This window comes from Chelonoidis abingdonii, chromosome 4 (assembly GCF_003597395.2).
Source record: "Chelonoidis abingdonii isolate Lonesome George chromosome 4, CheloAbing_2.0, whole genome shotgun sequence".
In the NCBI taxonomy this organism is placed as follows: Eukaryota; Metazoa; Chordata; order Testudines; family Testudinidae; genus Chelonoidis; species Chelonoidis abingdonii.
Window position 1 is genome coordinate 38,738,075 of NC_133772.1, and position 26,763 is coordinate 38,764,837.

Below are 26,763 nucleotides of genomic sequence, written 5' to 3' on the forward strand. Positions count from 1 at the left end.
CAGGACATGGGCTAGATAGATAAAAGCTAGATCAGATATGCCAGCTCAAGCTGCAATCACTCCTGGTGACTGCAGGACAGAAATACCTCCTCAGACTGAAGGATAGAAAGGCCTGCCTCACTCTGAAATGAACTCCAGCTCTATCTGAAAAGCTTGACTGCACTGGGAAATGGCTCCAATCCAGTAACCAGAAGCCAGAAATTAGTGTACCTGCATTTAAACCGAGGTATAACTAACAACAGTATTGCAGTAGCACTTAGGGGTTCCAACTGAGATCAGAGCCCAGTTGTGCTAACTGCTGTACACACCCATAGTGAGAGAGTCCCTGACCTGAAGAGCTCATACTCTACTAAACAAATGGTTGGGGCAGGGGAGGGAGAGGAAGAAGCAGCATGCAAACACAGCTGGTCAGTGACAGAGGTGAAAACAGAACCTTGAAATCAGAGTTCTGTGAGAACTCAGAACTCCCCCAATATCCACTAAACAGTGCTGTCCCCCTAGTTGACTGGTGCAAATCCCAGTTTGTTCTTATCAACACTTTGCACTGGTGCTGACCACCCGTGAAGTTTCCCCAATTACCATGTCAGGGCTATTTGCTAGCATTGGCAAGCTCCAAGACACCAAGAAGATATATAGAAATTAGGACTGTCAAGCAGTGAGAATTTTAATGGAGGGAGTTTTCAAAAATAAGTACAAGTGAGACCGTAGTTCAGCGAGACCTTCACAAAGCGGAGTTCTACTAAATAAGAGGGAGACATTTTAAATGCTCCCTTACAAATTAAAGCATTTTCCCTCAGATGAGCGAGACTTGACAGGTGTAAAAATATCCACAGTGTATCGTAAAAAAAGAAATGTCGCTAGAATTATGAAGACTTACAGAACCTGTGCCAACTCCCATTAAAAAACATTCTAGGAGAAGCATTAAAAAAAAATTCTAGGCAAGGCAGTTTGGTCCAATGGGTAAGATAACAGACTAGGTGTCTGGAGATGTGGGTTTTATTCTTTGCTCCACCAATGACTTGCTGTGTGACCTTGAGCAAATCACTTTTTCCTCCTCTCGCCCTATGTTTTGTCTATTTAGGCTGTAAGCTCTTCAGGGCACAGATAGTCCCTTATTGTGTGTAAGTACAGCACCTCCTACAACAGAACCCTGGTTTCGGTTGGTGTCTCTGATGCTACTGTAACATACATCATAATTCTTAGAGCTATAGACACCAAGATTGTGCCATTCATGTACAAAGGCAATTCCAATATTGACCCAATGTGTGACTTCCAGGAAAGCTAGAAATGATATATGTGACCATAGGCTTACAGAGCCAGCAGGACATTTCACGTGCATCTCTTCTTGCAAAATCCTCAGACACACTGTGACACAAGGTCAGCGCTGTAACACAGCGCCAGAAGTTGAAGCACCGCATTTTGTTTTAAATCAACCTTAAAGCAATTAGGAACAGTAAGGAAAGTCCTCTGAATTGCAAAACCTAATATATATTACTTTTCCGTTTCTTGGCAACCATGGTGGTTTTAACATATAAATACATTTAATTCACTATTGCTGCCAAGAGATGAAATTTGTTAAAAGGGTAGCCAAAAAAAGTTTATATAGGTCCTACATTATTTTGTGCCTGATGATCCAGCAGAGGGAGCAGAAGTTAAACTAACCAACACCATCCCCAGTGTTGTCCCAGTACACAAGCCAGGAGCTAAACAAAAGACAACCATTATGGCTTGAAATTTACGAGAAGCTTGGAGAAAAAGGGGGCCAGTGAACGGAGAAACTGGAGTTTGCTAGACGGAAAAACAAAGCTGTTAAGAAAAGGCATTTCTTTTTCAATATTCTCAGAGGGTCTGACGGGCCATGTAAAATAAAACCCAAAATGGATAGACACAGACACACCACCTGATTGGGGTCCTTTAACTAGCTAATTTAGGAAGGATTTGGCAGAGATGCAGAGTGAGTGGCTTAGACCATTTATTCAGATTCTTGTGGATACCAAAAGACAGACCAGGGGCTACTGGCAGGGGTATACGAAGAGCAGGGCCATGAGAGCCAGGAAAAAAAAAAAAAGTTTCCTCAGTGCTTTCATACAATAGAGATATAAAAGCAAGTCATTAAAAACCCAAGAAGCCTGGTATGAAGAGGATCTCCCTCCAGTTCATTACTTATAGTGGGAACACGCTGAAGCGACCTGCCACCCAGCTGAGATCTCCAGGAATGAAAGGCCCCATTCATTCCCCATGAGTGACAAAATAAGGTTCCTGGCTCAGAGCCGGCTGCTGTACTCTAAAAACAGGGCTTCAGAGGCCCTGTCAAGAAGAATAAACTTCACTTCTTGCAGGAATCCCTGGATCATCTCATCAGGAGCAGCACCTAACACCCTCAGAATGGCGTCTCAGGGCTACGTGCTCTCCAGTAAGCTTCCATAGAGAGGCACCGGCTCAATGCACCAGCCTTTCACCTCTGTAGTCCTGGGTTTAACTACAAATGGTCATGAGCATCAAACTCCATCTTAGGCCCTGCTGGCACACAACTGGCAGCCTTGACTCAGGAGAGTATTACGGTTAGACTAGCAGTACATGCTACTGGTCAGGCTTGGGGTGCATTGGTGGAGAGGGGCAGGATGGGATGGCTGGGGGGTGCTTTAGATCAGTGTTGGGGTGCTTTGGCAGAGCTGTGGGAGGGGACCCAGGCAGAGGATTGTGCAGGTCAGGGTTGAGGGGCACAAGCAGAACTGTGATAGCTAGGAGCCCTGCAGAGAGAGTTTGTACAAAGGAAGCTCACCTACTGGCTGTTGGCCAGAGCCAGGGAATATCACAGTCTGGTATAAGGCTTTAAGTTGTTTTCCTTCTTAAAAAAACCTTTTGCCCCCTACGTTATCCCTTCTGGCAGATGCTGAATGACAGCACTAAATGCCAGAAAGTCTCTGCTATTACTACAAATATTCCAATGCTACAAATCAGGCAGCAAGAGCTCTGACACTCAGCTTCTGCTGCAGCACTGCACCAAAAGAAAGGAACGCGGGATCGATACTTTCTGTTAACCTCACCCACATCTCTGGGACCCATCTTTCCCTGCCTTGTCCCAAACCTGGCATTTCACTCCATCCCCACAAACAGACATTCTCCAACAGGATCACCACCATAGGCAATGCCATCTCACTCACCATACACACACCCCCCGATGAGATTTCCACTGCAGTGGAAGAGAACAATGTTCCCCTATGTGACCCAACCGAACACACTTCTATTTTCCTTTGGGGCTAAAAGGGATGAGTCTCCATTTTTTCTGCCTCACCCTATCTTATACTACTAAATGCTGGTGAGCCAACTCCTCCACTAAATTGCCCACCCTCTCGGCAACTTTGACAACTCAGGCCAGGTCTATGCTAAAAAGTTGGGTCGATCCAGCTCCATTGCTCAGGGGTGTGAAAAATCTACATTCCTGAGCAATGTTGTTAAGCTGGCCTAAGCCCTGGTGTAGACAGTGGTAGGTCAAGAAAAAAACCTCTCAGAGAGGTGGGTTTGCTACAGAGATGGAAGAACCCCTTGCGTTGCAGTGGTGAGTGTTTACCCAGCTGCACTGCGGCACCTGTAGGGCTCTAACATTTCTAATATACACATGGCCTTACTGTGGGCCCAATGAGGCCATGATTCTTTGCATACAGACTCATGTAAACAGAGATGGAAAAAGATATATTAGATCATTCATGCTAGTCCATTCCCCTGCCAGCTCAAGAGTCAATTCTTTATTTCAAAGTTTTTAAAATCAACGCTATTTCTTTATTTTTTCCTCCCTGTGATCTGTGTTCTGCAGGAGGACTAGATGATCAGATTGGTTCCTTCTGGCTTTAAAAGTCTATTAACATATATTGAAAGCGTTATTCATATCTTGTGAGTTAGTTATTCAACAAATTCCCAATAAAGCTTTATCTCTTGCACACGTTGGTATTTCACCAGAATTATGAGCTCTGTTCACACACACACACACACACACACACACACACATCCCACTTCAAAACTGGATGATCCTGAGTCACCACCTAGACATCTGGCAGGAACAACTGGCATGCACTCCTGCCAACCAGAGAAGAGGATATCATTATTAGGCAATAGGATCTGCTTAACTTGGCTACTAAGGCACACGTTTGTGTGCACTTTACTGACCTAATAAGGCATGTACAAATAATATTAATTAAAACAATCCCCGTGTGCCCAAGGCAAAGGGCAGAACAAACCCAGTTGTGAGTAGTATCGAGGAATGGCACAAAAGTAAAACAATCTTGTCTAGACTAGGATTTAAAGGTCTGATATTAGATTAAGTTATCTAGTGCACTCTAACCAATGCCTTTCAAAACTCTAATATATAGTTGTTTTGTCTTGTCTAAACAGCACCTGCTAAACTGGTTGATTTAACTTGGTAACTCTTGCATCTTTTAATCCCAGCCTAGACAATGTCTATAAACTAGAGCTATCTAAGTAAAGCCTAGGGGAACCTTACCTCTGAAATCCCATCCCGGGTGTCTACCAGAGAGTGATTTGAAAGGCAATGGGCCTTCTGCTCCTAAATAATTTGGGCACTTCCAAAAATCCCATCCCAGAGGTGAGAAGCAGCAGCCTACATGCTTTTTTTTTTTTTTTTTTTTTAAATCACCACCAATTTGGGGGCAAGTTCTAATCTTCAATCAGCGTAACAGGGTGTGTGGATGTTCGGCATAATGCTAATAGCTTGCACTTCTCTAATGCACTCCAACTAGGGAGCTCAAAAGCAGTTTATCATCTACCTTAGGGTTTTATACTGCTGCAGTATCAGAGCACTGTCCATGTATAAAGAAATAGCAACAGGAAAAGCTTATATTCAAATAAATTTGTTAGTCTCTAAAGGTGCCACAAGTACTCCTGTTGTTTTAGCCACATTCCTTGTGCACTGAATGGGGTCTCTGGCTCTTCTCCCTTTTCAGCATCAAAACTTTGCGCAGGGTACAGGGGGTTTTTTGGGAGGGAGGGGTCATTTTGTTGGCAGTTTAGGGATAGAAGGGAGTCGAAAACCATTTCAAATCACTATTCTTCCCTCAACTCCCCAGCCATGGTACACACAGACTCAACGCTTCACATGCGCTCAGGTCCCAGAAGTGCCACAGACATGTCCGCTTTCACCTTTAAACAGTATGAAGGAGAGGGGAATAGAAGCACCAAGAGGCCTGGCAATGTCATCAGATGGGAAAGGGAGAGGATCCTAGGGGGCATTGGGAGACATACAGCAATGGGGACTGCATGAGGAGAGGAGGTCATCACCATGAGCTGCAGTACTACTTTGGGCAGACCTCAGAGTCCCACATCGAGCAGCCAGCGGCCAATCACCTGTCTGAGTCTCAGGGGTTTGATACCATACGAAAGGAAGGGGGCTGATGCAGACACAGAGGGTAACTGACCTTGATCAATGATCTCAATCCCTTATACCAGGGGTGGGCAATAATTTTCACAGGGGGGCCACTCCACGAATTTTGGTAAGTCATCACAGGCTGCACATTTCTACTACATTAATGGAGAGGATGCAGGGTCTTGGAGGGAGTTTGGGTGCAGGAGGGGGTTCTGACCCAGGGCAGGAGGTTGCGGTGCAGGAGGGGGTGTGAGGTACAGGTTCTGGCTGGGAAGTGCTTACCACAGGTGACTTCTGGCCAGTGGCACAGCGGGGTGCTCAGGCAAGCTGCTGCAAGCATGCATACCATAGCCCCATGCCACTCCCAGAAGCAGCCAGCTGCTGGCACATCTCTGAGTGCCCCTTGGAGGAGGGCAGCAGGTCTTCATGCACTGCTCACGCCCACATGCACTGCCCTCGCAGCGAGCTGTGAGGACAGTGCTGGGGGGGGGGAGGAGCAGCAAGCAGAGCTGCCTCCCCACCACCACCATCCAGGAGCGGTGTGGGGCCATGGCTGAGCGCCCTGCTGCACCGCAGAGGTCGTGAGGGACAGGCAGAGAGCCTGGCAGGTCAGACAGAAATGTTAGATGGGCCAGATCAGGCCCATCTTTTTCCCACTCCTGCCTTATACTGAACCCTACTGTTTAACAGGTGGGAGGGGATCTCCCACCTCGGTTCACGTGCCCACCTGGGAATGGGTATCTGAAGGAGGTGGGGAAGGGGATTAAATTGTTTTATTAGCCTTCTAGATTTGAAAAACAGATCAGGATTTCCTGAGCAGAGGCCTGACACCCCTTCTCCCCTGGCAGGAAAAGCAGGCAATCCCAGCAGCCTCTCTTCTCTCTAACACAGAGGTAGCAGATCCCTGAACTCTATCACTAGAGAAGTGTTTCTGACAGCTCTGCTCACACCAGGGCTATATTTGTTGAGTACTGTCATATTTCTTCACACCTCCAAGGAAATGCATACACAGAGCACCTTCCAAAGCATGCCCATGTTTGTACGGTCCCTAGGGGCCTGAGAGACTGAATGGAGTAAGAGCCCCCCTGGCCTACTTTGTTCCTCTGCCACAGGCACCTGGTTATGCACAGAACTGACGCTTCGTAGGCCTGAAAAAAGTCATACCAGCTCTTGAGAAGGAACAGAGCACAGGAATCGTAAAGCATCTTAAAAAAAAAAAAAAAAAAAAAAAAAAAAAAAGGTGCTGACATTTACCCTCCCATAAAATACCACAGAATCATAGGACTGCAAGGGATCTCAAGAGGTCATCTAGTCCAGTCCTCTGCACTCATGGCAGGACTAACTGTTATCTAGACCATGATAGTTCCAAGGCTGTGAACTGGCACTTGTATGACGCAGCACATTCGTGAACAGAGGCAGTGCCAGTACTGACTCCACATGACCTTCCCTGGAAAGCTAGAGAGGGGACGCGTGACCATGCACTTACAGGGCAACCACCTTTATGTTTGTGACCTGCCTTGCAAAATCCTACCATTGCCGTGCAAGGTCACAGCTGCATCCCATGATCCATGCCCCTGAGCAACGTAGTCAAGTTGACGACCTCCGGTGTAGACTGCACTGGGCGGACAGAAGAATTCCTCTCTCCCATCAGGAGAGCCTCTCCCATCGCTCTAGCGAGCATCTACACTGAACCACTACAGCACTGCTACTGTAGCACTTCAAGTGTAGACAAGCCCTTAGTTTTAACCAATCTTAAAGCAGTTAAGATCTGGTAGGGAGACATCCTTTGACCTTAAATACTTATATGGGGTGCTCTTTGTTTGTGTTTTGTTTTTTGTTTGTTTTTTTTTTTTTTAAACAACCACTATTGTTTGCCAAGAAATATGAAAGAAAAATAGCCATTGTTTATATAGGGCCTACAACATTTTGCATTCTGCTCCCGCAGAAGGTGCATCAGAAGTCACCTGCCTGTGACCTTGCCATACACAACACTTAGACTCAAATGGTGCCCCCCTAGATCTATAGGGTGCCTTCTCCAGAAAGGAGGGTGTGGGGAAAAGAGGCCCTGTTAAAAATAACTGCCTTTCGGAGTTGTGTGATTAGGTTTACACACTAACACAACAGCCACCACACTGAAACTCTCTGGGAGAACAAAGTCTTCCCATAACATTCAAACAGTGCAGCCCTTTGAGGCCTAGTGATCAGAGGGAGCTTGCACAGTGTAATTAAAGGCTTGTCTACATAGGTGGTTATTCTGGTTTATCTTATACTGATATCACTTCCCATGTAGACACTCACTCTAGCCGAAGAGGACTTTTTTCCTGGTTTAGCTTATGTCGCTTTGGAAGCCCTATGCGCTAAACTGGAAAAAGCCACCTTTATTCTGGAATAGGAGTGTCAACCTGGGGAGTTGAGAGAGGTGTAACTGCACCAGCATAGCTATATCAGCATACAGCTCCAGGTGAGGGAGGTAATTCCTAAGAGGGAAAACACTATACACATGGGGAGGGGGAACAAAAGCAACACAGTCTCCTACCTCATCTCATGAGGAAGAGAGAAACAGCCTCCCCAAGATTTCCCTCATTCCTTCCAACAAAGAGACAGAAGCGGGACGGGGGGGGAGGAGTATTTTTTCACAACTGCCTGAGGAGGCAGCCTTAGTTTGCATGATCTGCTTTCCAAAGTGAGGGCTTGTTCTACGGCCCACTGAAGTCAATACAGTACCCCCAAGTGAGAGAGACTGAGGCTTGGTCTATATTAGGAAATTACGTCTGTGTAACAACATTGCTCAGGGGTGTGAAAAATCCACACTCCTGAGCGATGCAGTTAAACTGACCTAACCCCCCAGCGCAGACAGTGCTAGGAGAATTCTTCCATTGTCCTAGCCTACCTCCCTGTGGGAGGCGGAGTGCCTTGCAGAAGAGAGACCCCCTCCAGTCAGCGTAGACGGTCTCTTCACTGAAGCACTAAAGAGGCATCACTGCAGCATTTTAAGTGTAGACAAGCCCTGAGGCAGGAAGGCCTTTTGAACCTAGTACTTGCTTTCCGCATCAAGAAAAAAGGAACATTTTCTTCTGGGGGGTGGGGAGGCTCATTATGAGCTAAATATAAAGAAATCTGAAGGGAAAAAGTTATTTGATGCAACTAAGGCCAGATTTTTATTAAATTTTTCATATTAGAGGAAGTGCTTGTAGTAAGCATGAGAACAGCCATATAGAAAGCAGTGCTGCCTGCCACAGGATATAAATAACTCCAGCTGTTAGTCTCTAAGGTGCCACAAGAACGCCTCGTTGTTTTTGCTGATACAGACTAAACACAGCTACCACTCTGAAACCAGCTGAAGATGTAATACTAATTCTGGTGTGGTGGAGCACAGCTTGGACTCTATAAAAGGACTTCTAATTGGAAATCCAGAGACAGCCCATTGGGCCTGCATTTCCCACTGCTGGGTTCAGCAGAGAAGGACAGCTGCCTCCAACAGTCCTTCTGGAAAAGCAACACACACGATTTGCCTGCAGAACTCTCTGCCACAAGATGTCATTGAAGCCAAGAGCTCAGCAGCATTCAGAGAAGGACTGGACCTTTATATGGCTAACAAGGGAATCCAGAGTATAACCAGTAAGGGTTAAGGAAACTCAACCAAGAGTTTCGAAAGGGTATAAAACTCTCAGGCATCAGCTTCTAGCAATTGGGTGTTGGAAGGGAACTTTCCCTACAGAGCAGGTTATCCCATCACTGAACCGCACCTCTCTCAAACAGCTGGCACACCCCACTGATGGAGAGGAATACTGGACTTGATAGGGCACTGGTTTGATCCAATATGGCAGTCTGAATGTTCTTCGCCACTCAGAAGGGGCCACATCTGCTCTACCCTTCAACAGAGAACAGAGCTGTAGGGGTGGGGATACAGGATGGCACAGGAGTCTATTGAGTCCACCAAGCCCTTTGTTTCATGGGTACAGAAGCCATACCTGCTCCTCTCCAACATCACAAATCACACGGTTCCCCTCCCATCTCCACCATTTGCTGATGCTGCCTAGGAACACAACAAAATGACTCCTATCTAAGTGCATTTCAAACAGGGATGCACTGGTTACTTCCTCCCTAAAGAGGTTAGTGGTTACACAGGGGAAGCCTATGGATACTATCGCTATGCCAACCACTGGCATTTCCAAGGCAACTACAACAGCGCAAATCCAATTGACTCTGAATTCTCTGGCATAAAGTGATCCATTGCGTTGTGAAATAGTCTCTTTGGTGGTCTTTAAAGCAGACAAGCTGTTTAGCTATTTCCAGTATATGATAAAAACTACAGACAAACAAAAACACGCATACAGTCCTGGATATGGGATCTTTTCTTGCTTTAAGCACATTTTGTATATGTATATTTTGAGTGAAAGTAGATGTGGGACACATTTTACACATCAATAATCAGATGAGACAATTATTATGTGTGAAATTACACATGTACTGGCCAATGCCCCCCCCCCACCCCGCATCCCCCAGGTACATCCAGAATAATTTGTCTATGACATGATTGCTGATCCTCAATAAATAGGTTCTGCATAATACACATATTTACACATACCATTGAGAATCTTCAAGGGTTTTTACGAAGTTATCCCCTTGTTCAAAGCTTGCACAAGAACCCTGCTCTCTCAATTCCCAGCCCTGTGCTGTAGCCTCTAAACCAGGGTTTCTCAACCTTTTTGATAACAGCGACCCACTTGCTGCCTTCCAAAACTGTGTCAGGGAGATCTCAGGGACCAGCACTGGTCCACTCATTGAGAAACACTGCTCTACACCACCCGGCCTACAATAACCACGCTATTAAAACTGGGTTAACAATAGAGTAAGGATGGTCTCGCAGTTAAGGAAACAGACTGGGCGCTCTGCCACAGACTTCCTGACCTTTGGCAAATCACTTGGCCTCTCTGCTTCAGTTTCCCATCTGGAAAATGGGCATATTGATACTTCCTTTCTCCCACAATGTCTATTTACATGACAAGTGCTTCAGGGATTGTCTTACTATGTGCTTGTACAGCACCTGACACAACAAGGCCCTGATCTCAGCTCAGAGTTCTAGGCACTAGTTTTAACAACTGTGTGTGACACTAACAAAATTGTTATGACTTTCCAGCAGATCAGAATGTACAATACCCTTAGGTCTGGGTTAAATGATCCTTTGGGATCAGCAAATCCATATGTAGGAGGTATCACATCTGCACTGAGCTGACAGATGAACGTTGTGACATCAAGGTGCCTGGGTACACATATGCCCATCTGAGCAGGCTGTGCACATACTTGCAAAGTGTAACCCTGTCTACCCCAAACTGTGGATTACCATGATCTGGTGTCTGGAAGGAGCAGCTCAAGGATGCCTTTGCACTGCTGCTGCTAATAAGCATGCCCATCCCTTCAAGGCTATACAAGCCCAAGAGGGGGACAAACATCCCATGCCACGTCTTCCACATAGCAAAGGGATCGCCAGCAGTGAGCAGAGCTTGGCTCATGCATACGCCCACACACCAGGCACAGCAGTCACTGCACCATCTTTTCTTCCAGAGCCAAATTCAGACCATCTGTTGAAATATTTCTGCAAATCACTTCTTCCTTTGGTTAGAGCTGGAGGCTGGTTGTGGTTATTTATCTACAGCATTTGTCCCTGTAGAATCAGAGCCCTTTCCGTTGCACTCTTAATTATATTCAAAGAACAAGAGGGAAAGAGGTTGGTGCATCCCCATCCCACGGTTTTTACAAAACTTACACTGAAAGACAAAAGCTACTTGGGTCAAGCAAACTTCTGACTGCAAACCGAGTGATAAGACAACTGATCCCATAGATTATCCAGCCAACGAGGGTCAGATCAATGCAGTGTAATTTTGCACAGGCACAGGTTTATAACTGATTTTAAATGCTCCCATAAAACAGCTAGATCCAGTGAATGAGACAAGATAACAAGAATGCTCGCTACATACGCACACAGGCTGAGAGCTTTTTCACCAATGGGTTGAAAAGGAAGCTTATGAGCAACGTGCAGGATGGTTACAACGTTGCTGTAGTTGTGTTGGTCCCAGGATAGGAGACAGACTGAATAATGGGAGGTAATGATTTTTATTAGACCAACTTCTGTTGGTGGAAGGGTCAAGATACTGAGCTTCATAGAGCATTTGAGGAAGAGCTCTGAGAAGCTCAAAAGCTTGTCCCTTCCACCAACAGAAGCTGGTCTAATAAAAGTCATTACCTTACCTACCTGGTCTCTAAAACGCAGGATACAGGTTTGTTTTGGAGGAGCAATGTAAAACCGGAGAGGGAAGTGAAATGACCAAAAAGGGAGATCACACTTTAATGCAACAGACCTAAGGTACTTACCTGGCCTACCCTTACTATAGTATCTAAGCACCTCACCATCTTTAGTGCATTAGCCTCAGAATACCCGTAAGGCAGGGCCACGCGGTTATCCCAGTTTTACAGATGGGGATTATAGACACTGGAAGACCAAGATCTGCAAAAGGTATTTAGGCACCTACCTCCCACTGACATCAATGGGAGTTAGGCACCTAAAGTGATTTGCCCAAGGTCACACAGGGAGTCTGTGGCAGAGCAAATAATTGAACCAGGGTGTCCCAAGTCCCACCCTCACCCCCACCCTCAACTGGCCATCCTTTGTCCTACAGGACTATTCCTCCTCTTCATCAGACATTGAGACAAAACTACTTTTCTTAAGCTTTCCCACGGCTGGGGTGGGGACGATGGTGTTACTGGATAGTGTACTGGACCTCAGGAGACCCAGATTCAATTCCCAGTTGAAGACCCCCTCTGCAACTCTGGCCAAGTTGTTTCATCTACCTTGTCTCAGCTCCCTATTTGTAAAAATGGGGTGTTGTGAGGAGAAAAATCTATGAATTGTGAGGGGCACAACTACTCCAGCAGATGGCCATACAAGTACCTAGATAAATTGCAACATTGATACTGGTGCTGGAAACTCTAGTTCAGACAAGGCACTGTCACGTACTCCCCTTCCCACCAAAGCATCATTTAGCTCTGCTAGAAGGAAGGTCAGACTATACTGTTCAAAACTTCAAGTGTCCTGTTTGCACTAGCACTGATCCCATGCCACATGTTTGGGGGCCATATTGCATTAAGTTTATGTAACACTGTAAGCTGGGGATTGTACACAGCTCCAGAGGTGAGGGGGACCCGAACTCCTGAAGTAACCAAAAACAGTGGAAAGTGCATCAGTCAGGTTGCAAATACCTCCCAGGAGTGGTTTGCATACATTAATAACCCCATTTGAACCAGAGACCTACCAAAAAAAAAAGGGAAGGGGGGCGGGGGGGATCTTTGGCATAAAAAGTCTGCCTTTAAAGTAACTCAGAGCCTTCTTTCTGATCCAGCAAAATGGACAGGCCCTTCTATCTGAGTGGGGGGCGGGGGCGCGCGGGACAGCCATTAGAGCAGGGTTGGGAAGACTTTGGCCTGTTAGGGCCCCATAGAACTGATGGGTGGCTCCTGGTAGGTTTAAAATCAGTCAGTTTGTTTTCTCTGTAATGCTTTTACCTTAAGCATAAAGGTGCTTACATAGAAAGAGCTGTGTGGTAATTGGCCCTGCTGACAATACACCATTCATAGCCCTCGGAGAGAAAGCAAAGCACAGGCACTGGCTGTTAGGCAGACGGCTTCCTTGGGATATCACAGTGTAAGGCAGGGGGATGTGCAGCCTTAAAACATCCATTCAGAAGAGAGCAGGATGGGGGTCCCTGCCCAGAAACAGGTGATGACTGTAGACCTGATGAGGCACTTCTGGAGTGGACCATGGAGGGAGATGGGTAGAGGTGCAGTTACCCTGAAACTGCAACCGCCCCCACAAATGGAGCTGCAACAGTAGGAAATTTTAAACAGCTTATTATTGCCACGGCCACACACAAGTGTGCTTGCAATAATGCACAAGTACTGGCACCACTGCAACTGCATGTGCTTGGAGCCAGGCTTCCCCCATCACAGCTTACGTCAAGCCACTCTGCAGGGCTGCAGCACTATTGTAGATTGAAGGTAGAAAGGCAGGACAGTCCAGTGATTAGGGCACTAGCCTGAGACTTCAGAGACCCAGGTACAAGTCTCTGTTCCACCCTAGACTTCCTGTGTGACCTTAGGCAAGTCACTTAACCTCTCTGAGCCTTAGTTACCCCCATCGCATGGAAGGGCAACAGCAGTTCCCTACCTCACAGGGGTGCTGGGCGGATAAATACATTGTGCGGGGCTCAGATGCTAAAGAAATGGGCTTCATTACAAGTATCCAAGATTGAAAGTGATGGCACTACAGCTGCACTGTTGCACCTGCTCTTTCTACCCCATTCCCAGTGTGCTTCAATGACCATTTTGTGCAGTGTGCCAGACTTCCTCTACCTCTGGTTCACTTCCTCATCTGGAAGAGTACAGTTTCCCCTGTTCTGTGCATATAAGTTTCCCACTGTAGACTGTGCAGAGCGTGCACTTGAAAGACTCCGAGAATACAGTAGTGAAATACGCAAGACATTTTTCAAGCTAGCACCTACTGTATACACTGGGGGGGAGAGAAGGGGGGACGGGGAGAGAGACAGACCATCATATGGGTGAGACGCGAGATTTTTCACTGCCCTGGCACAAGGGTGCTAACCACCTTGCCAGTGTCTTTCATGGCACAGTAGTGTTTGAACCCTGATTTTATACATTGCCAGGAATTTTACCATATCTCGTGAGACACCAAGCCATCCCGGGGCATGTTTCTTAGACAGGGCACATTTCTCCAGGTGGCTCCGTACCTGGCATGTTACCTCCTCCTTTGTCAGTAGCCCGGTTGCACTGGCCATTGGACAAGTGAAAGGAGCCAGATTAACGGAGGTGTCTGAAATCTCTTCTGCCACAGAATAAGTATGCGACAGACAGCAGTAATGCCTTCGCCAGGCCCTGCTTATACCACCTGCTCTAGGGGAAGGAGGGCTACTCAGGCTCCGTTCCCCCTTTCAATCCTTGCCTGCTCTGTAAGAGTGCCCACATGTGCCAGCCACAATTGGCATGCTAGTGGGCCGGTGGGCCTTCTTGCTTCACACCGGCCCCCAAACTCCTGCTGCGCAGTAACCAACTCCAGTTGTTAATGCCCTGAGCTGGACTGAAACCAGACAACTCGAAGTGAAAAGCTCCCTGGGGGGCCTGAACAAATACATCTTTCCACTGACATCAGTGAGTCTCTGAGCAGGTTCTGTCTCCCCTCCCAACAGCCTTGGTAAAGAAAACCACACCAAGACCCCAGCTACATTGATACAGTAGCCACGTGTGACAGTGCTCTTCAGATATGGTCTTTAATGAACCATGTTGTAGATACTGTTTGGCTAGCACCTAAAGACCAATCCCCCCAAAAATTAGAACCATGCCTTAAAAGGGGAAGGGGGGTATGCATCGGGGGCTGGCTCCAAAACAATTTCTAACATGACTTGGCCCAGTTCACACAAGTTGGACCAAACCATGGGCTTGGACCATGCCATCAGCTATTAGGCACAAATGTACAGCCCCACGTTATGGCCTGGCTTGCCAGGAGCCCCTTTTTGAACCCAAAGAGGAAGGATGAACTAGTGGGTAAGGCACTGGACTAGTGCACAGGAGCTCCGAGTTCAATTCCCAGCTCGCTAGAGCTTATTTCCTATGTCACCACTGAATATGTTGGTGCTTTAGTTTCCCTCCCCACCCCACCATCTGCAAAATGAGAGGTGGGCATTCTTCCTCCCCGAGAACGGAGAACTCACTGTACAGTTCACTTTCCCCTTCCCTTCACCATAACAGTAGAAACAATCAGCTGTTTAAACAGATTGAGTTACTCACAAGATCCTGTATTTGCCTTCTGCCAAGATCAGGCTTTCCACCCCCCACCCCCCCTTTCCATGCTAGTTTATAGGCAAAGCAGAACTTGTCTGGGAGCTGGAACTAAAAGTAACAGTTTCGTGTTCACAGTGCCTCAGAGACAGCTAATAAATCTGCCTGGAAGGGGAAGAACAAAAATGCAGCTAAAGTGGCCTCACCCAGCTGGAAGAGCAGAGACTGTATTGCCACTGCATGCAGTGAGTGCAGGCGTCTTGTATGAAACGTCAGAAGGAGAGGAACGTGGCAGCAGCAAGAGATGGCCTCTGTATCCCAGGGTGGGATGCAGAATGCGCGTGTGTCCAAGGCTTGAAAAAAATCTACCCACTACCAGGCACAAGTAGGAAACTTCCTCAGGTGATCCTACATTAGCCACTGTGGCAAGATTAAAGCTCTCTTTAAACAGAAATTTTCTTCCTTATGCAGTGCAGGTGGGGTAGGGGGGAGGAGAAAGGAAAGGAGAGGGGGCTGCTCTCCTCCAACAGCAGCCAGATAACATGGAGCAAGGGCTTAAATTAACTGGGCACCTCCTTTTCAGGCAGGAAACAGTCTTGCTGTTAAGCCAGTGGACTGGGATTTTGGAAATCTGAGTTCGATTCCTGGCGCTGACAAACTTCCTTTATGACCTTGAGCAAATTTCTGCGTGCCTTGGTTCCCCCATCTATAAACAAGGAGGATAATCCTTCATTTCTCCCACCCTCTGTCTATATCATCTATTTAGACTGTAAGCTCTTTGGAGCAGAGAAATTGTTGCTCACTAAGTATATGTACAGCCCCTTGCACAATGGGGCTCAGGTCTTGGTTGAGGCCCCCCGGTGACACTGCAATGCAAAGAGTAATAATGCCCAGAGCATATCTAAACACAGTACAGCAAAGAACAGACTGATTGGACTTAAGCACACGCTTTAGTGTTTTGTTGAATTTGATCACTAACAAGGATCTCAACAGTTGGAGAGGCAGAGGGATGGGCTTCCAGCAGGTCACTGCTCCTGAACCTGGTTGGTACCAAACCCTCTTTTCTTTCCTGTAGGCCTCTGACTAGAAAGCACATGGTAAATTGTTCACACCTAGGGAAGAGGGAGATTTGGGCCAGGAAATCACAGGCTGACAGACAGCAATGGCAGAACGTTGGCACAGGAAGGCCTGAAAGCATGAGGTCATTCAACTTCATTATAGGGACAACAGCACCAAGCAGTGGAAAACAAGGGCAGGAGCTAATTACAGTATAAAAGGTTTTAAATGAAACAAACATCAAATTGCATTGCTGTCCCCCCCTACAAAGAGACTGCATTGGGCTGCTCTAATCTGAGACCTCAATAGCACCATTTTTTTTAAAAAATCATTCACATCTCCTCTGACACAAAGTCGAAGAATAAACATGCATTCCAGCATGCACACCCCTTCTCAAGCAATAATCGCTGCAGAAGAGCTGTCATGGGAAAAAAGTAAGTATGTATTTCAAGAGTTTAATATTTGCAGCTATGTAAAGGGAAGTTGCCCAAAGGAGAAACCAAGCCACTGACAGTGAGAGCTTTAAAATTAGAATCCATATTGTTTCATTTTGGGTGATGTTGCAAAGTTAAAGCTGCAGCACACACAGTTTTGCTACCTGGCGAAGCCAAGCAATTCAATTTTATCTCTGCCTTTAAGTAACCTGAACAAAGAGATTTGCCTCTATGCTGGTGAGTGATGGGAGCCCAGGGCAGAGCAAAGCTACATATTCGTAGTTAGGTTTTCTGGGTTTGTGCAAATCAGTGTTATTTATGAAGTGCTACCATGTTATTTTTATTAGCATGCAGCGCAAGTAAAAGATCCCAGCCTATTTGAAGACTTGGAGTAGTGGGGTAGTGGGTGAAGCCCACCTAAACAATGGAAGCCCCTCCTCCCCAGATGACAGAGGGGCCACACAGAACCCAGCCTTGCAGACTGCAGTCCTCTGGTTTACCCACAGACCAATCACAAGCAGCAGCACTGCAAGGAAATGCACACTGCCTGCCAAAGTGCCTCAGCTCTGACCTGGTATCCCTCCTGCACAAGGGAGATCTGTCTCCTGGCCCATTCAGTCCTTCACCTCTGTTGAGGTGGCCAATAACAGAGCCAGCTAAGGCCATGATGCTTTCAGTAGGTGAAGTGGAGTGAGACTAGCAAACTCATTTAACATCTGACATCCAAAGCAACTCTTGATCACTAATGACCTGGCCTAGATTTGAAATCATGATGCAGAGATGAAAGTCTGCGGCTTATTACCAGACCCCTGCGGCATCAACTCCACTATGCATATATATTTTTTCAGACTGTAGCAGGGAGAGCTACGGGCTACCATTAGTGATAACTAGGAACTGTGCATGCAAGTCCTAACCACCCACCATGAAACATTCAGCCCACCCTTCTGTCATGGCAGCAACTGAGAACCTGAACGTTGAGTATCTCAGCAATAAACTGGGACAGACTGTGACAGGACAGAGTGAGACATGCCACACAACTTAGGGGGCAGGGGAAAAGAACACCCACAACACACAAAGAACATTCACATCAGCTGAAGATTGGACTCACACTGAAGGAGAGGCCAGAGAATGAGTTTTCAGAGCTACAGGCATCACTGAAACAAGAGGAGCTTGAATTATTCCATTACTTAATGTCTCCAGGAAACCAGTAGGGCTCACTAATTATTGATGGTCTCTTTAAAGCTTTTCAGAGAGTGATGTGGAATCGGATACGCTTGCGCTCTTTCACACCCTGCCTCATTCCTCCTCCAGCTAAATATTTTGTGCATTATTAGATTCTTACTTTCTGGTACCTATGGAAATTCACAGCTAGGTTGGATGACGACAGCAGTGGTGAATCTCACTACAATTCCCTTCCTTGAGGGCTTATGACTTCTGTAGGATACAGCCATACAGGAAAACCCAAGCACAGGATAACTTCATCCTGCAGAATGTAGAGTTTAGGAGGAAACAAGTTTTGGTCTTGTCTACACTGGGTATTTACCCTGATGACAACCAGCAGTATAGCTGCACCAGTTCGGACAGGCAAAGTTCCCATTTGCACCAATTGGTCTTACCCCAGATAGGCCAGAGAGAGTCCTTGAAAGTTATTTACATGAGAGGAAAAAAAAAAAAAAAAAAAAAACAAAAACAACCAAACACAGAAAGCCATACTGACACACAACATGCTACATACTAAGCACACAACACAAAGTGATAATAGAACAACAAAAGAAAAATATGCTGCCATACATAGGCTGACATTTGCAGCTCATTTAGCTTTCCAGGTAAATGCCTTGGTACCATCTATATCAGAGGTCGGCAACCTATGGCACACATGCCAAAGACAGCATGAAAGCCGATTTTTAATACCACGCTGCGGCTGCCGCTGGCCCTGGCAGCGGGCTGACCGGGGCCGACAGTCGGGACCCTGGCAGGCAGCAGCGTGCCATTAAAAATCCTGCCCGGCCCAGCCCGCTCTTCTCCACCCGTCACCCACCACTCTCTCTGGCAGGGGCAGGGGGCAGAAGCTTGGTCCTATCGGTTGCTGCTGTAGGGCAGGCTCCATCGGCAGACAAGCTCCCTCTTCCCCCAGCATGCTGTGTCATGCCCTGCCTCCTCTCCCTCCCAACAATGGCCCTTCCGAAGGAGTGGAGAAGAGCAGCGCCAGCGCCCTTGCTGCTCAGACCGGGAAGGAGGTGGAGAAGAGGGAGGAGCGGGGCCTTGGGAAAGGAGGGTGGAATCAGGGCATATCCCTCCAGCCCCCTGCTGTGAGCCGCTCAGGGCAGGGTGCTGGGACCACCACCGCCCTGATCCCAGCCCACCCCCCTAGCACTCTGCCCTGATCCCTGTTCCCCACCCCCAACCCCAGCCCTGACTCTGGCACCCCCCACCATCCCCACCCTGAGCACCAAACGGGAGCTCCTGCACGCTCCCGTGCCCCCCACATTCCCACCTGCTCCCCTCGCACCAAATGGGAGCTGCCTGAATAAGCGCTCCACATCCAAACCTCCTGCCCCAACCCTGAGCCCCCTCCCTCATTCCAGCTCCTAGCCAGACCCTTCACCCCCAGCCTTGTGCTCAGTGCAGAGAGAAAGGAAGAGAATGGGCCAGAATCAGGGAGAATGAGTACCTACCTTCTATGTGGGCAGGGCCGGGACCCCAGACTGGCAGCGGGCTGAGCGGGGCCAGCAGCCGGGACCCTGGCTGGCAGGAGCCAGCAGATGGAACCCCAGATCCGCCGCCGGTCTGCTCAGCCCACCGCTGGTCTGGGGTTCTGGCTGCCAGCCCCTTGCCAGCTGGGGTCCTGGCCACCGGTCCCGCTCAGCCCGCTGCCGGCCTAGGTGAACAGAACCCCAGACCAGCAGCAGGCTCAGCAGGCCAGCAGCATAAAATTAGCATTTTAATTTAATTTTAAATGAAGCTTCTTAAACATTTTGAAAACCTTGTTTATTTTACATACAACACTAGTTTAGTTATGTAATATTGACTTATAGAGAGAGACCTTCTGAAAAATGTTAAAATGTATTACCGGCACACGAAACCTTAAATTAGAGTGAATAAATGAAGACTCGGCACAGCACTTCTACAAATCTTGAGATAGATCAGGGGTCGGCAATCTTTCAGAAGGTCAGTATCACCTTGGTATCTGAGCACCTACACTACACCTAAGAAAACATTGTGCAGATGTGACCAGCTAAGTTAGTTTGGCAGTTAATTGCCCCATTCTCTGAAGTGCACCTAAGAAAAGTGGGCTGCCACAGCTTAGTATAATACATGGGTCCTCCCTTTTATCAATGTTAACGCAGTTATAAGAGAAATGAAAAATGTTACATGCATACACAGCATCTTATATACAGTTATAGAAGGAAAAGCATCTGACATACAATATGCTATTCCTCAATAATTAAAGTCTGCCATAATGGTTATGTACAAGGAGGTAGAATTAAGGTTACATAGGCAATTGTAACATTAGGCACTCAAAATCTGGAAGTTCCCGATCATCAAATGAATATTCTCTTTGCATACTGTTTGGATTTCTATTTGTACTTTAATATAGATTAATGGTTCTCACACTATGGATCAGATCGTCAGTGGTGCAAACAGGAGTTGCTCAACTGACTCCCCAGAATCATGCCTATTTACACCAGCTGAGGATCTTTCTCCCTATCTATGGAACACCAGTGGTGGGCAGAGCCATTTCCCAGGGAAAGTTTTCAGAGAGGCAACTGGGAGTGGGGGTAGGTCCTTGAGAGGCTGTGTCTGTCTCTGATGAAGTGGTCCAGAGAAAGAGAAATAATGGCAATCATTCTGAACAGACTTATGTTCTGCAGTAACATATATACAATATATTAAGTGTGCTCACTAGAGAGTTCGGCCAGCCCTGAGCATTCCAAACCAGAGCTTGTTACATATTATCTCCACAGCTTGGGACAACCTCACAAAATATTTTGAATTTCTCTCTTCACAAACATAGGCCTCTGACTTTACACATCGGAGGGGCCTGACTCACAGTTATGCTAATGACCTTTCATGCCACTCTGGCAGCATACATGAGGGACCTTAAAGTGGGTGCTAACAGCCCACTGAAAATACATCCAGTGCAGAGGGCCTCCCTGGGCACTGAGGAGTTAGTGGAAGGGTTCTGCACTAACCCTGTTCCTAGACACCCTAGACACAGACAGGAGATAAAAAATATGCTGGGGGTGTGGCCAGGACACATTGTTCTAAGAAAAAGACTATCCAGAGCACAGAGCTGGAGTAGCCCTATGACTGCTCTAATTTAGACCAGTGGTCAGACAGGTCCCCATATGGCACCAAAATTCAGAGCGTCAACTGAAAAGGAGGCCGTAGGTCTAGTTATATTTAAACCTATTACTACACCTTGGCAGGTCTTGCAGCTTATAAATCATAGTCCCGCTGCAGATACTGAGCTGAAGGAATTTCTGCAGCAACCACTGTATTCTCTTCCCATGTAGCCAGTGTAAGAAAGAGTGGAAAGCAAGGGAATGCACTAAAAGTCTGCAGTGAAAAGGGAGGTGAGGAACAATTGTAGTTAACATTCTTTCCCTCTGCCATGCTGGTTAAACAGCACCTGAGGCATTCTAAAGAGAGATGAATGGAGTGATGTCCAGATAATGGCAGTTGGGTAATGCGGTATGGGGAGCTGTCTGAAGGAAAAAGGGTGGAGAGGTGCTGAAGTGGAGCCTCTTGAGTCTGGTCTTTCCCAAGGTAACCCAGTGGGTGAGGCCCATTTGAGCCAGAGGACCCAGAAAAGGAAGCACTGTTTAGCTAAAGTGAGAGCCAGCCTGGAGGGTTCCTCAGAAAACCTCACCAGTTTGCTTAGGGGAGCACAGTCCACTCAGGTCCAGTAGATGTGAATAGATCTTCTCTTTGCCAAGGCAGTTGGAGCCACCTCCCTCTCATCACAGCTGCCTCACCAAAATATCCAACTTCTCCACAGTTGCCACGCGCTTGGTAATTATCCCAGAATAGAGAGAGATTGTGTGTCTTCAGCTAGTTCTACGGGATGAAGTCTGGGTTGGGCTCTCAGCCCACTGAAGATGCAGCCAAGTCTGCAAGATGGCCGCCATCTGGGACAACGCACGTATTGAAACTGGGAATTCCAAAGACTCAGGCTTTGGGCTTTACAACTTGAGCTGTAGAGCCAGATTCTCAGGCTTGCACAGCGTCATCCCCTGTCGCTGGGCAAGGATGAGGGGGATATACAGGGATGTTGTATAACACCTGGATGCACTCTCCCAAGAGTGGGTTATCGATTGGTCACTCCCTCTCTGTGGGACCTCTCCAGTTCCTTGGGGTTATTTGGTTGCAGTGAAAAGATGATCCCTTGATACTTCTGAGATTTTAATAAATTATCTATTTTAAATTCTTTGTATAGCCAGGAGACACACCCCAGCAAGACTATTCCATGTAGTAAGCACTGTACCCCATCCTAAGCATCACTCCAGCAAGGAAGTGTTGACCACTTATTTTCAGGTGTCAGCTCTCATCTTTCACTCCACTCCAGCTCTGCACATTTCCCCTCTCTGCTTTCTCTTCTGCTGCCCCAACTCCAGAAAGCTCCCCCTCTGCTTGGCCTCCCTTTGAAGTATTTCACAATATTCAGCATGACAGATGTTATGCAAGAGAGTTATTGTACATGCATGTGAAATATGAGGCTTGTACCCTAGTGCACTAGAGATCAGCGAAGCTCTCCTTAGAGATGAGTGTGAACCAAAGCCCCAGACCCAACCAGCTCCCAAACTTTGAGGACGTATAAAATCAAAACATTTACCTCAAGTCTCTCTCTAGCTATGACCCATGCCAAGGTATCATTGCATAGATAGAAATCTAGAATATGGGATCAGACAAAACAAGAGCTGGGACCTATTTCCATGCTCACAAGCTCCAAGTCCTTTGCGCTGACCAGGAAATCATGCAAATGTTATCCATTGCCAATACTCAAATGTATGAGAAGAGCAGTAAGGGAAGCGAATGGGCCTGACAGATTATCATTTATACTGATCGGTTAACCAAACACTGTATATATCCCTCACGGGATAGTGACAGGAAATCTGACTAGGTCTCTGGTGTCTTGATAGGATAATAAGAAGGTTGCTAGATCTAAAAATTGACCATTGACATTACTGGACAATACTCCCATACTGTAATTCTTCTAAAGTCTGGATTTGATCCATGTTTTACCTCCCCCTGCAAAAAATGGAATCATTGTGATTCTCCACATAAGCAGCCTTACTCTTAAGTCCCACTGTAAAACAAACTGGCCCACACATAGTGATAAGAGATAGCATGATTTACAGGGTTGGATTATAATCCAAATAAAATAATGCATGGCTGAAATCCTGAAGATAAGAACTTCAGTGTGAGGCAACTGTCAAGGGAGGCAATTCCTGATTAAAGACTTGTACTTACTTTCTGGGGCATAGGTTAGAATAACCTTTTTGTTAGGAGTCTGCTATGGCCTTGCTTTCAAGGCTACCCAGCTGAGCCAGCCCCATGGGCAGCAAGTCTAGAGAAACTAGCTAATGTTAGAATCCTCTCACATAAGATTCTGAGGGATCTGTTATTTACCACTTTATTTTGATGACCCATTGAGTGTCTGTTTGCAGCTAGCTTTATTTAAAGCCATCTGCAGAGAGTAACATCGATCAGAATCATTGCCATTGCAGCCTGAAATAGCAGCTACCACCATGCTATTATTTGTATGACAGCACCAGCTAGACTGAGGCAGTAGTGGCTCAGAGATTGATGCACCTTTGTGCAAGGGGCTGCACAAATACACACCTTAGTAAGAGATTACCCCTGCAACAAATAGCTTACACTCTAAATGGCCAAGGGAAGAGAACGGACAGGAGGGGAAACAGGCACCGAGAATGAAGCAACTCACCCAAGGACACACAGCAGGTCAGTAGAAGAGAACAGAACCCAAGTGTCCTGAGTCCCAGACCAGGGCTTCTATCCACTGGGGAATTTAAAACAAACACATAAATAAAAGATAAACCAAGTAAATGCACCTTGCACTCTACCCTGAAGTTTGCTAGACTCCAGCAGACTGTCAGGAAGTATGAATTAAAAAGGTAAGAAATCTTGATTGAGAAAGGCTGGGTGCTTTGGAAAGTTTGGTTTAATATAATGACACACACACAGCCACAGTCTTAATGTTGTAGAAGTCAGAAGAAACCAACATCTACTTCCTGCATTTTTCCATCAGTCCATAGAGAGACTTACAAACATTCATTAATTAAGCTTCATCACCACACAGCTGAGATAGATCAGACCATAAATTAGTCATTCCCAGTTCACTGATGGGGGACTTGAGGCCCCGGGAAGTGAAATGACTCATCCAAGATCACAGACAAGTCAGTGTCACATCCAGTAACAGAAACCCAGAGTCTTACCTCACAGTCCCTGCCACAACCACTGGGTACCTTCCAGACACCTCCTGAGTGCAAAACTACAGGAACAATGCAATAAATCAGGTTTTGGAACATGCAATGCTCAACTCATTGGTTCCCTCTTATCTCTTGCTGGTGCAGGGAGGGGAAGCAGTTTTGGAAAGAAGCAGCAACAGGAATGTGCCCAACTTTCCAGTACACCATGGGTGAGCCACACAGACTAGGGGAAGTGGACGGGTCCCAGTGACACCTCCTCCTCGCTGGAAATGCTGCAGCCCTGGAGCAGGCAGGTTGAGATGCAGTCCACGGTAAAGCAAGAAACATTTACAAAAAGGGGGTATAATGCAACAAACTGGGGGGGGGGGAGTACCTCGAGTGGAGCTGGCGGAGATTATGCCCCCACCTCGTAGCAGTAGAGGAGTTCACTGCAGCGAATAGCATGTAAGCCCACTGTTTGTCTCTGCATTACAGAGGGAGAAAGGAGACACATACACAGTGGCAGCCTAATCCCTACCCGGCTGCAAGCCAATGCACAGCGAAGAGGCACTCGCAAACCCTAGTGCATTTGCACAGCATTCACCGCGGTGCTCCCCCAGGCGAAGGGTCCCAGCGCTGGCGAAGGGGAGGCTGGAAACAGGACGGGCATGAGCCTCCCACATCCCTCCCCTGGGGAGGCTGCGGAGCCGTGGGGAAGGGCGTTCAGTGGCACTTACCGGGCTCCCCGCGAGCCGCTGTTCTGCTTCTGCCTGGGATGGGGAAGCAGCAGCCTCCCTGTGTCCCTCTCACTGGCTTTCCCTTTAACTGGCGCAAGGCAGGATGTCTGCGCGGTTCCTTTCCCAGCCCCACAAGGCAGCTCGCCTCCGCCCCCTTTGGCCGCTTTGCAGAGCTACAAGCTTCCTCTGTTCTAGTCCCCAGCAGGAGGTTTCACGTGAAATCGTCCACGTCAGTAGAAAGTCTCCATGACTAACACACACACCCACCATGGGTGCATTGCTGCTGCTGCAATAGCACGAGACTGCTAACGCCACCTGCGGGCATCAGGGATGAGGTTAGAGCTCCCCCCCGGCACATGGTCCTTGCTATGCAAGAGCTGCCTTTCCGGGAAAAGGGGAAATCATCTTCCTTTTCTGCAATGCCTTTGACAGAAATGTTCATTGCAAAGGGAAGGGAATTTATAAACAAACAAGGCTACTGAACGGCCCAGGAGCCTAGGCTCAAGCTATGGAGCCTGAATTTCAGAGGAGCAGAGCACTTATCCCTAGGGTTTGGTCAATCATGGATTTTTCGGTTCGCTGGCCGTTCTAAAAAGTCGGGAGAGGAAATTTGTGCATCAGGCCCAACAAAACACTGTGCTTTGATTTTTGTCGTTTTCAATGTTTTTTATTTTAAAATAAAAATTAGATAAAAAACATTGTTTCAAAGATCTCCATGTGAAACAATGTGGCACTCTTGACACAAGTTTGCAAAACATTTGGCGATCACCCAGTCTGCATTTTCCCCCCCAAAAAACTAGTTTTGTTCCAAAAATGTCACTCGGCTCTACTTGCAGCCACATACTACATAAGGAGAACTTGCACTGACTGTCCATGTGAATAAATACAGCCCCTGCAAGGTGGGCACAGCAATGGGGAGCATAAGCCACTAGCTCCACAGAAATGGGGGGTCACCCTGCAGACCTCCCACCGGCAGGGCACAGATTCAGCAGCAAGGCTGCACTCAACCCTGACACACCGCAAGAGCCGGGTCTGCCCTAGAAACACCCTTCCCCTTGGTGCTGGAGATAGCTAGCAAGAGGGACAGAGTCTCGCACATATGCCCAGCCCCAGCCCCCCAAGCAGTGATTTATGTTGCTCCCAGCTGCTCCTAGTGCCCTAACTGATGCACCCACTAGGGAACACTCCAGGAGAGGGTGCGTGACCTCTCACAGCTTCCTTTTGCTTTCCATCAGAATCTATTGTTCTGCAGGAAAACAAAAAAAATCTGTAGTGGACATAAATTCTGCATGTGCACAGTGGCACAGAATTTCCCCCTTGGAGGATAACTGCCTACAATGTCAGGATATTACCTGACCCTCTCTGAGTTCAGTGCTCTTAGGAGACCGGTGGCACCTTAAAGACTAAGGTTTATTTGGGCATAAGCTTTCACGGGTAAAAAAACTCACGTCTTTAGAAGTTTTTTTTACCCATGAAAGCTTATGCTCAAATTAATCTGTTAGTCTTTAAGGTGCCACCGGACTCCTTGTTGTTTTTGTGGATACAGACTAACATGGCTACCCCCTGATACTTGCTCCTAGAAGGTAATCCTAAAAGCGTAGAGCTAGAAGGGACCTAGAGATGTCAAATCCATCCCTCTGCCCTGAGGCAGGACTAAATAACCCTTCATGACATAAAACCACCATGTCCCAACAAAACATCAGCGGAGTGTGACAAGAAGACCTATCCTGCTGTTGCAGTGTCTGGAGCCACTCATCACTGTCAAGGCTCTTCAAGGCTTCTCCCAACAAAGCACTGTCCCTTTAAGAGCCGGATAGGATGGGATCAGAGGGATCCACCCCCAAAAATCGAGACACTGGGTGGTCTCCGTGCCATTACAG

General features: G+C 47.2%; 1 protein-coding gene across 1 annotated transcript in view; it reads right to left on the reverse strand.

The window, feature by feature from the left end:
* The window catches only part of SLC25A22 (solute carrier family 25 member 22), an 83,138-nt gene extending 58,167 nt beyond the window's left edge, over positions 1-24,971 (reverse strand). The window contains exon 1 of the mRNA XM_032804124.2: positions 24,884-24,971. The gene's annotated coding sequence lies outside the window, so the exon portion shown is untranslated. The remainder of the gene's footprint in view (positions 1-24,883) is intronic.
* Positions 24,972-26,763: the final 1,792 nt, after the last annotated feature.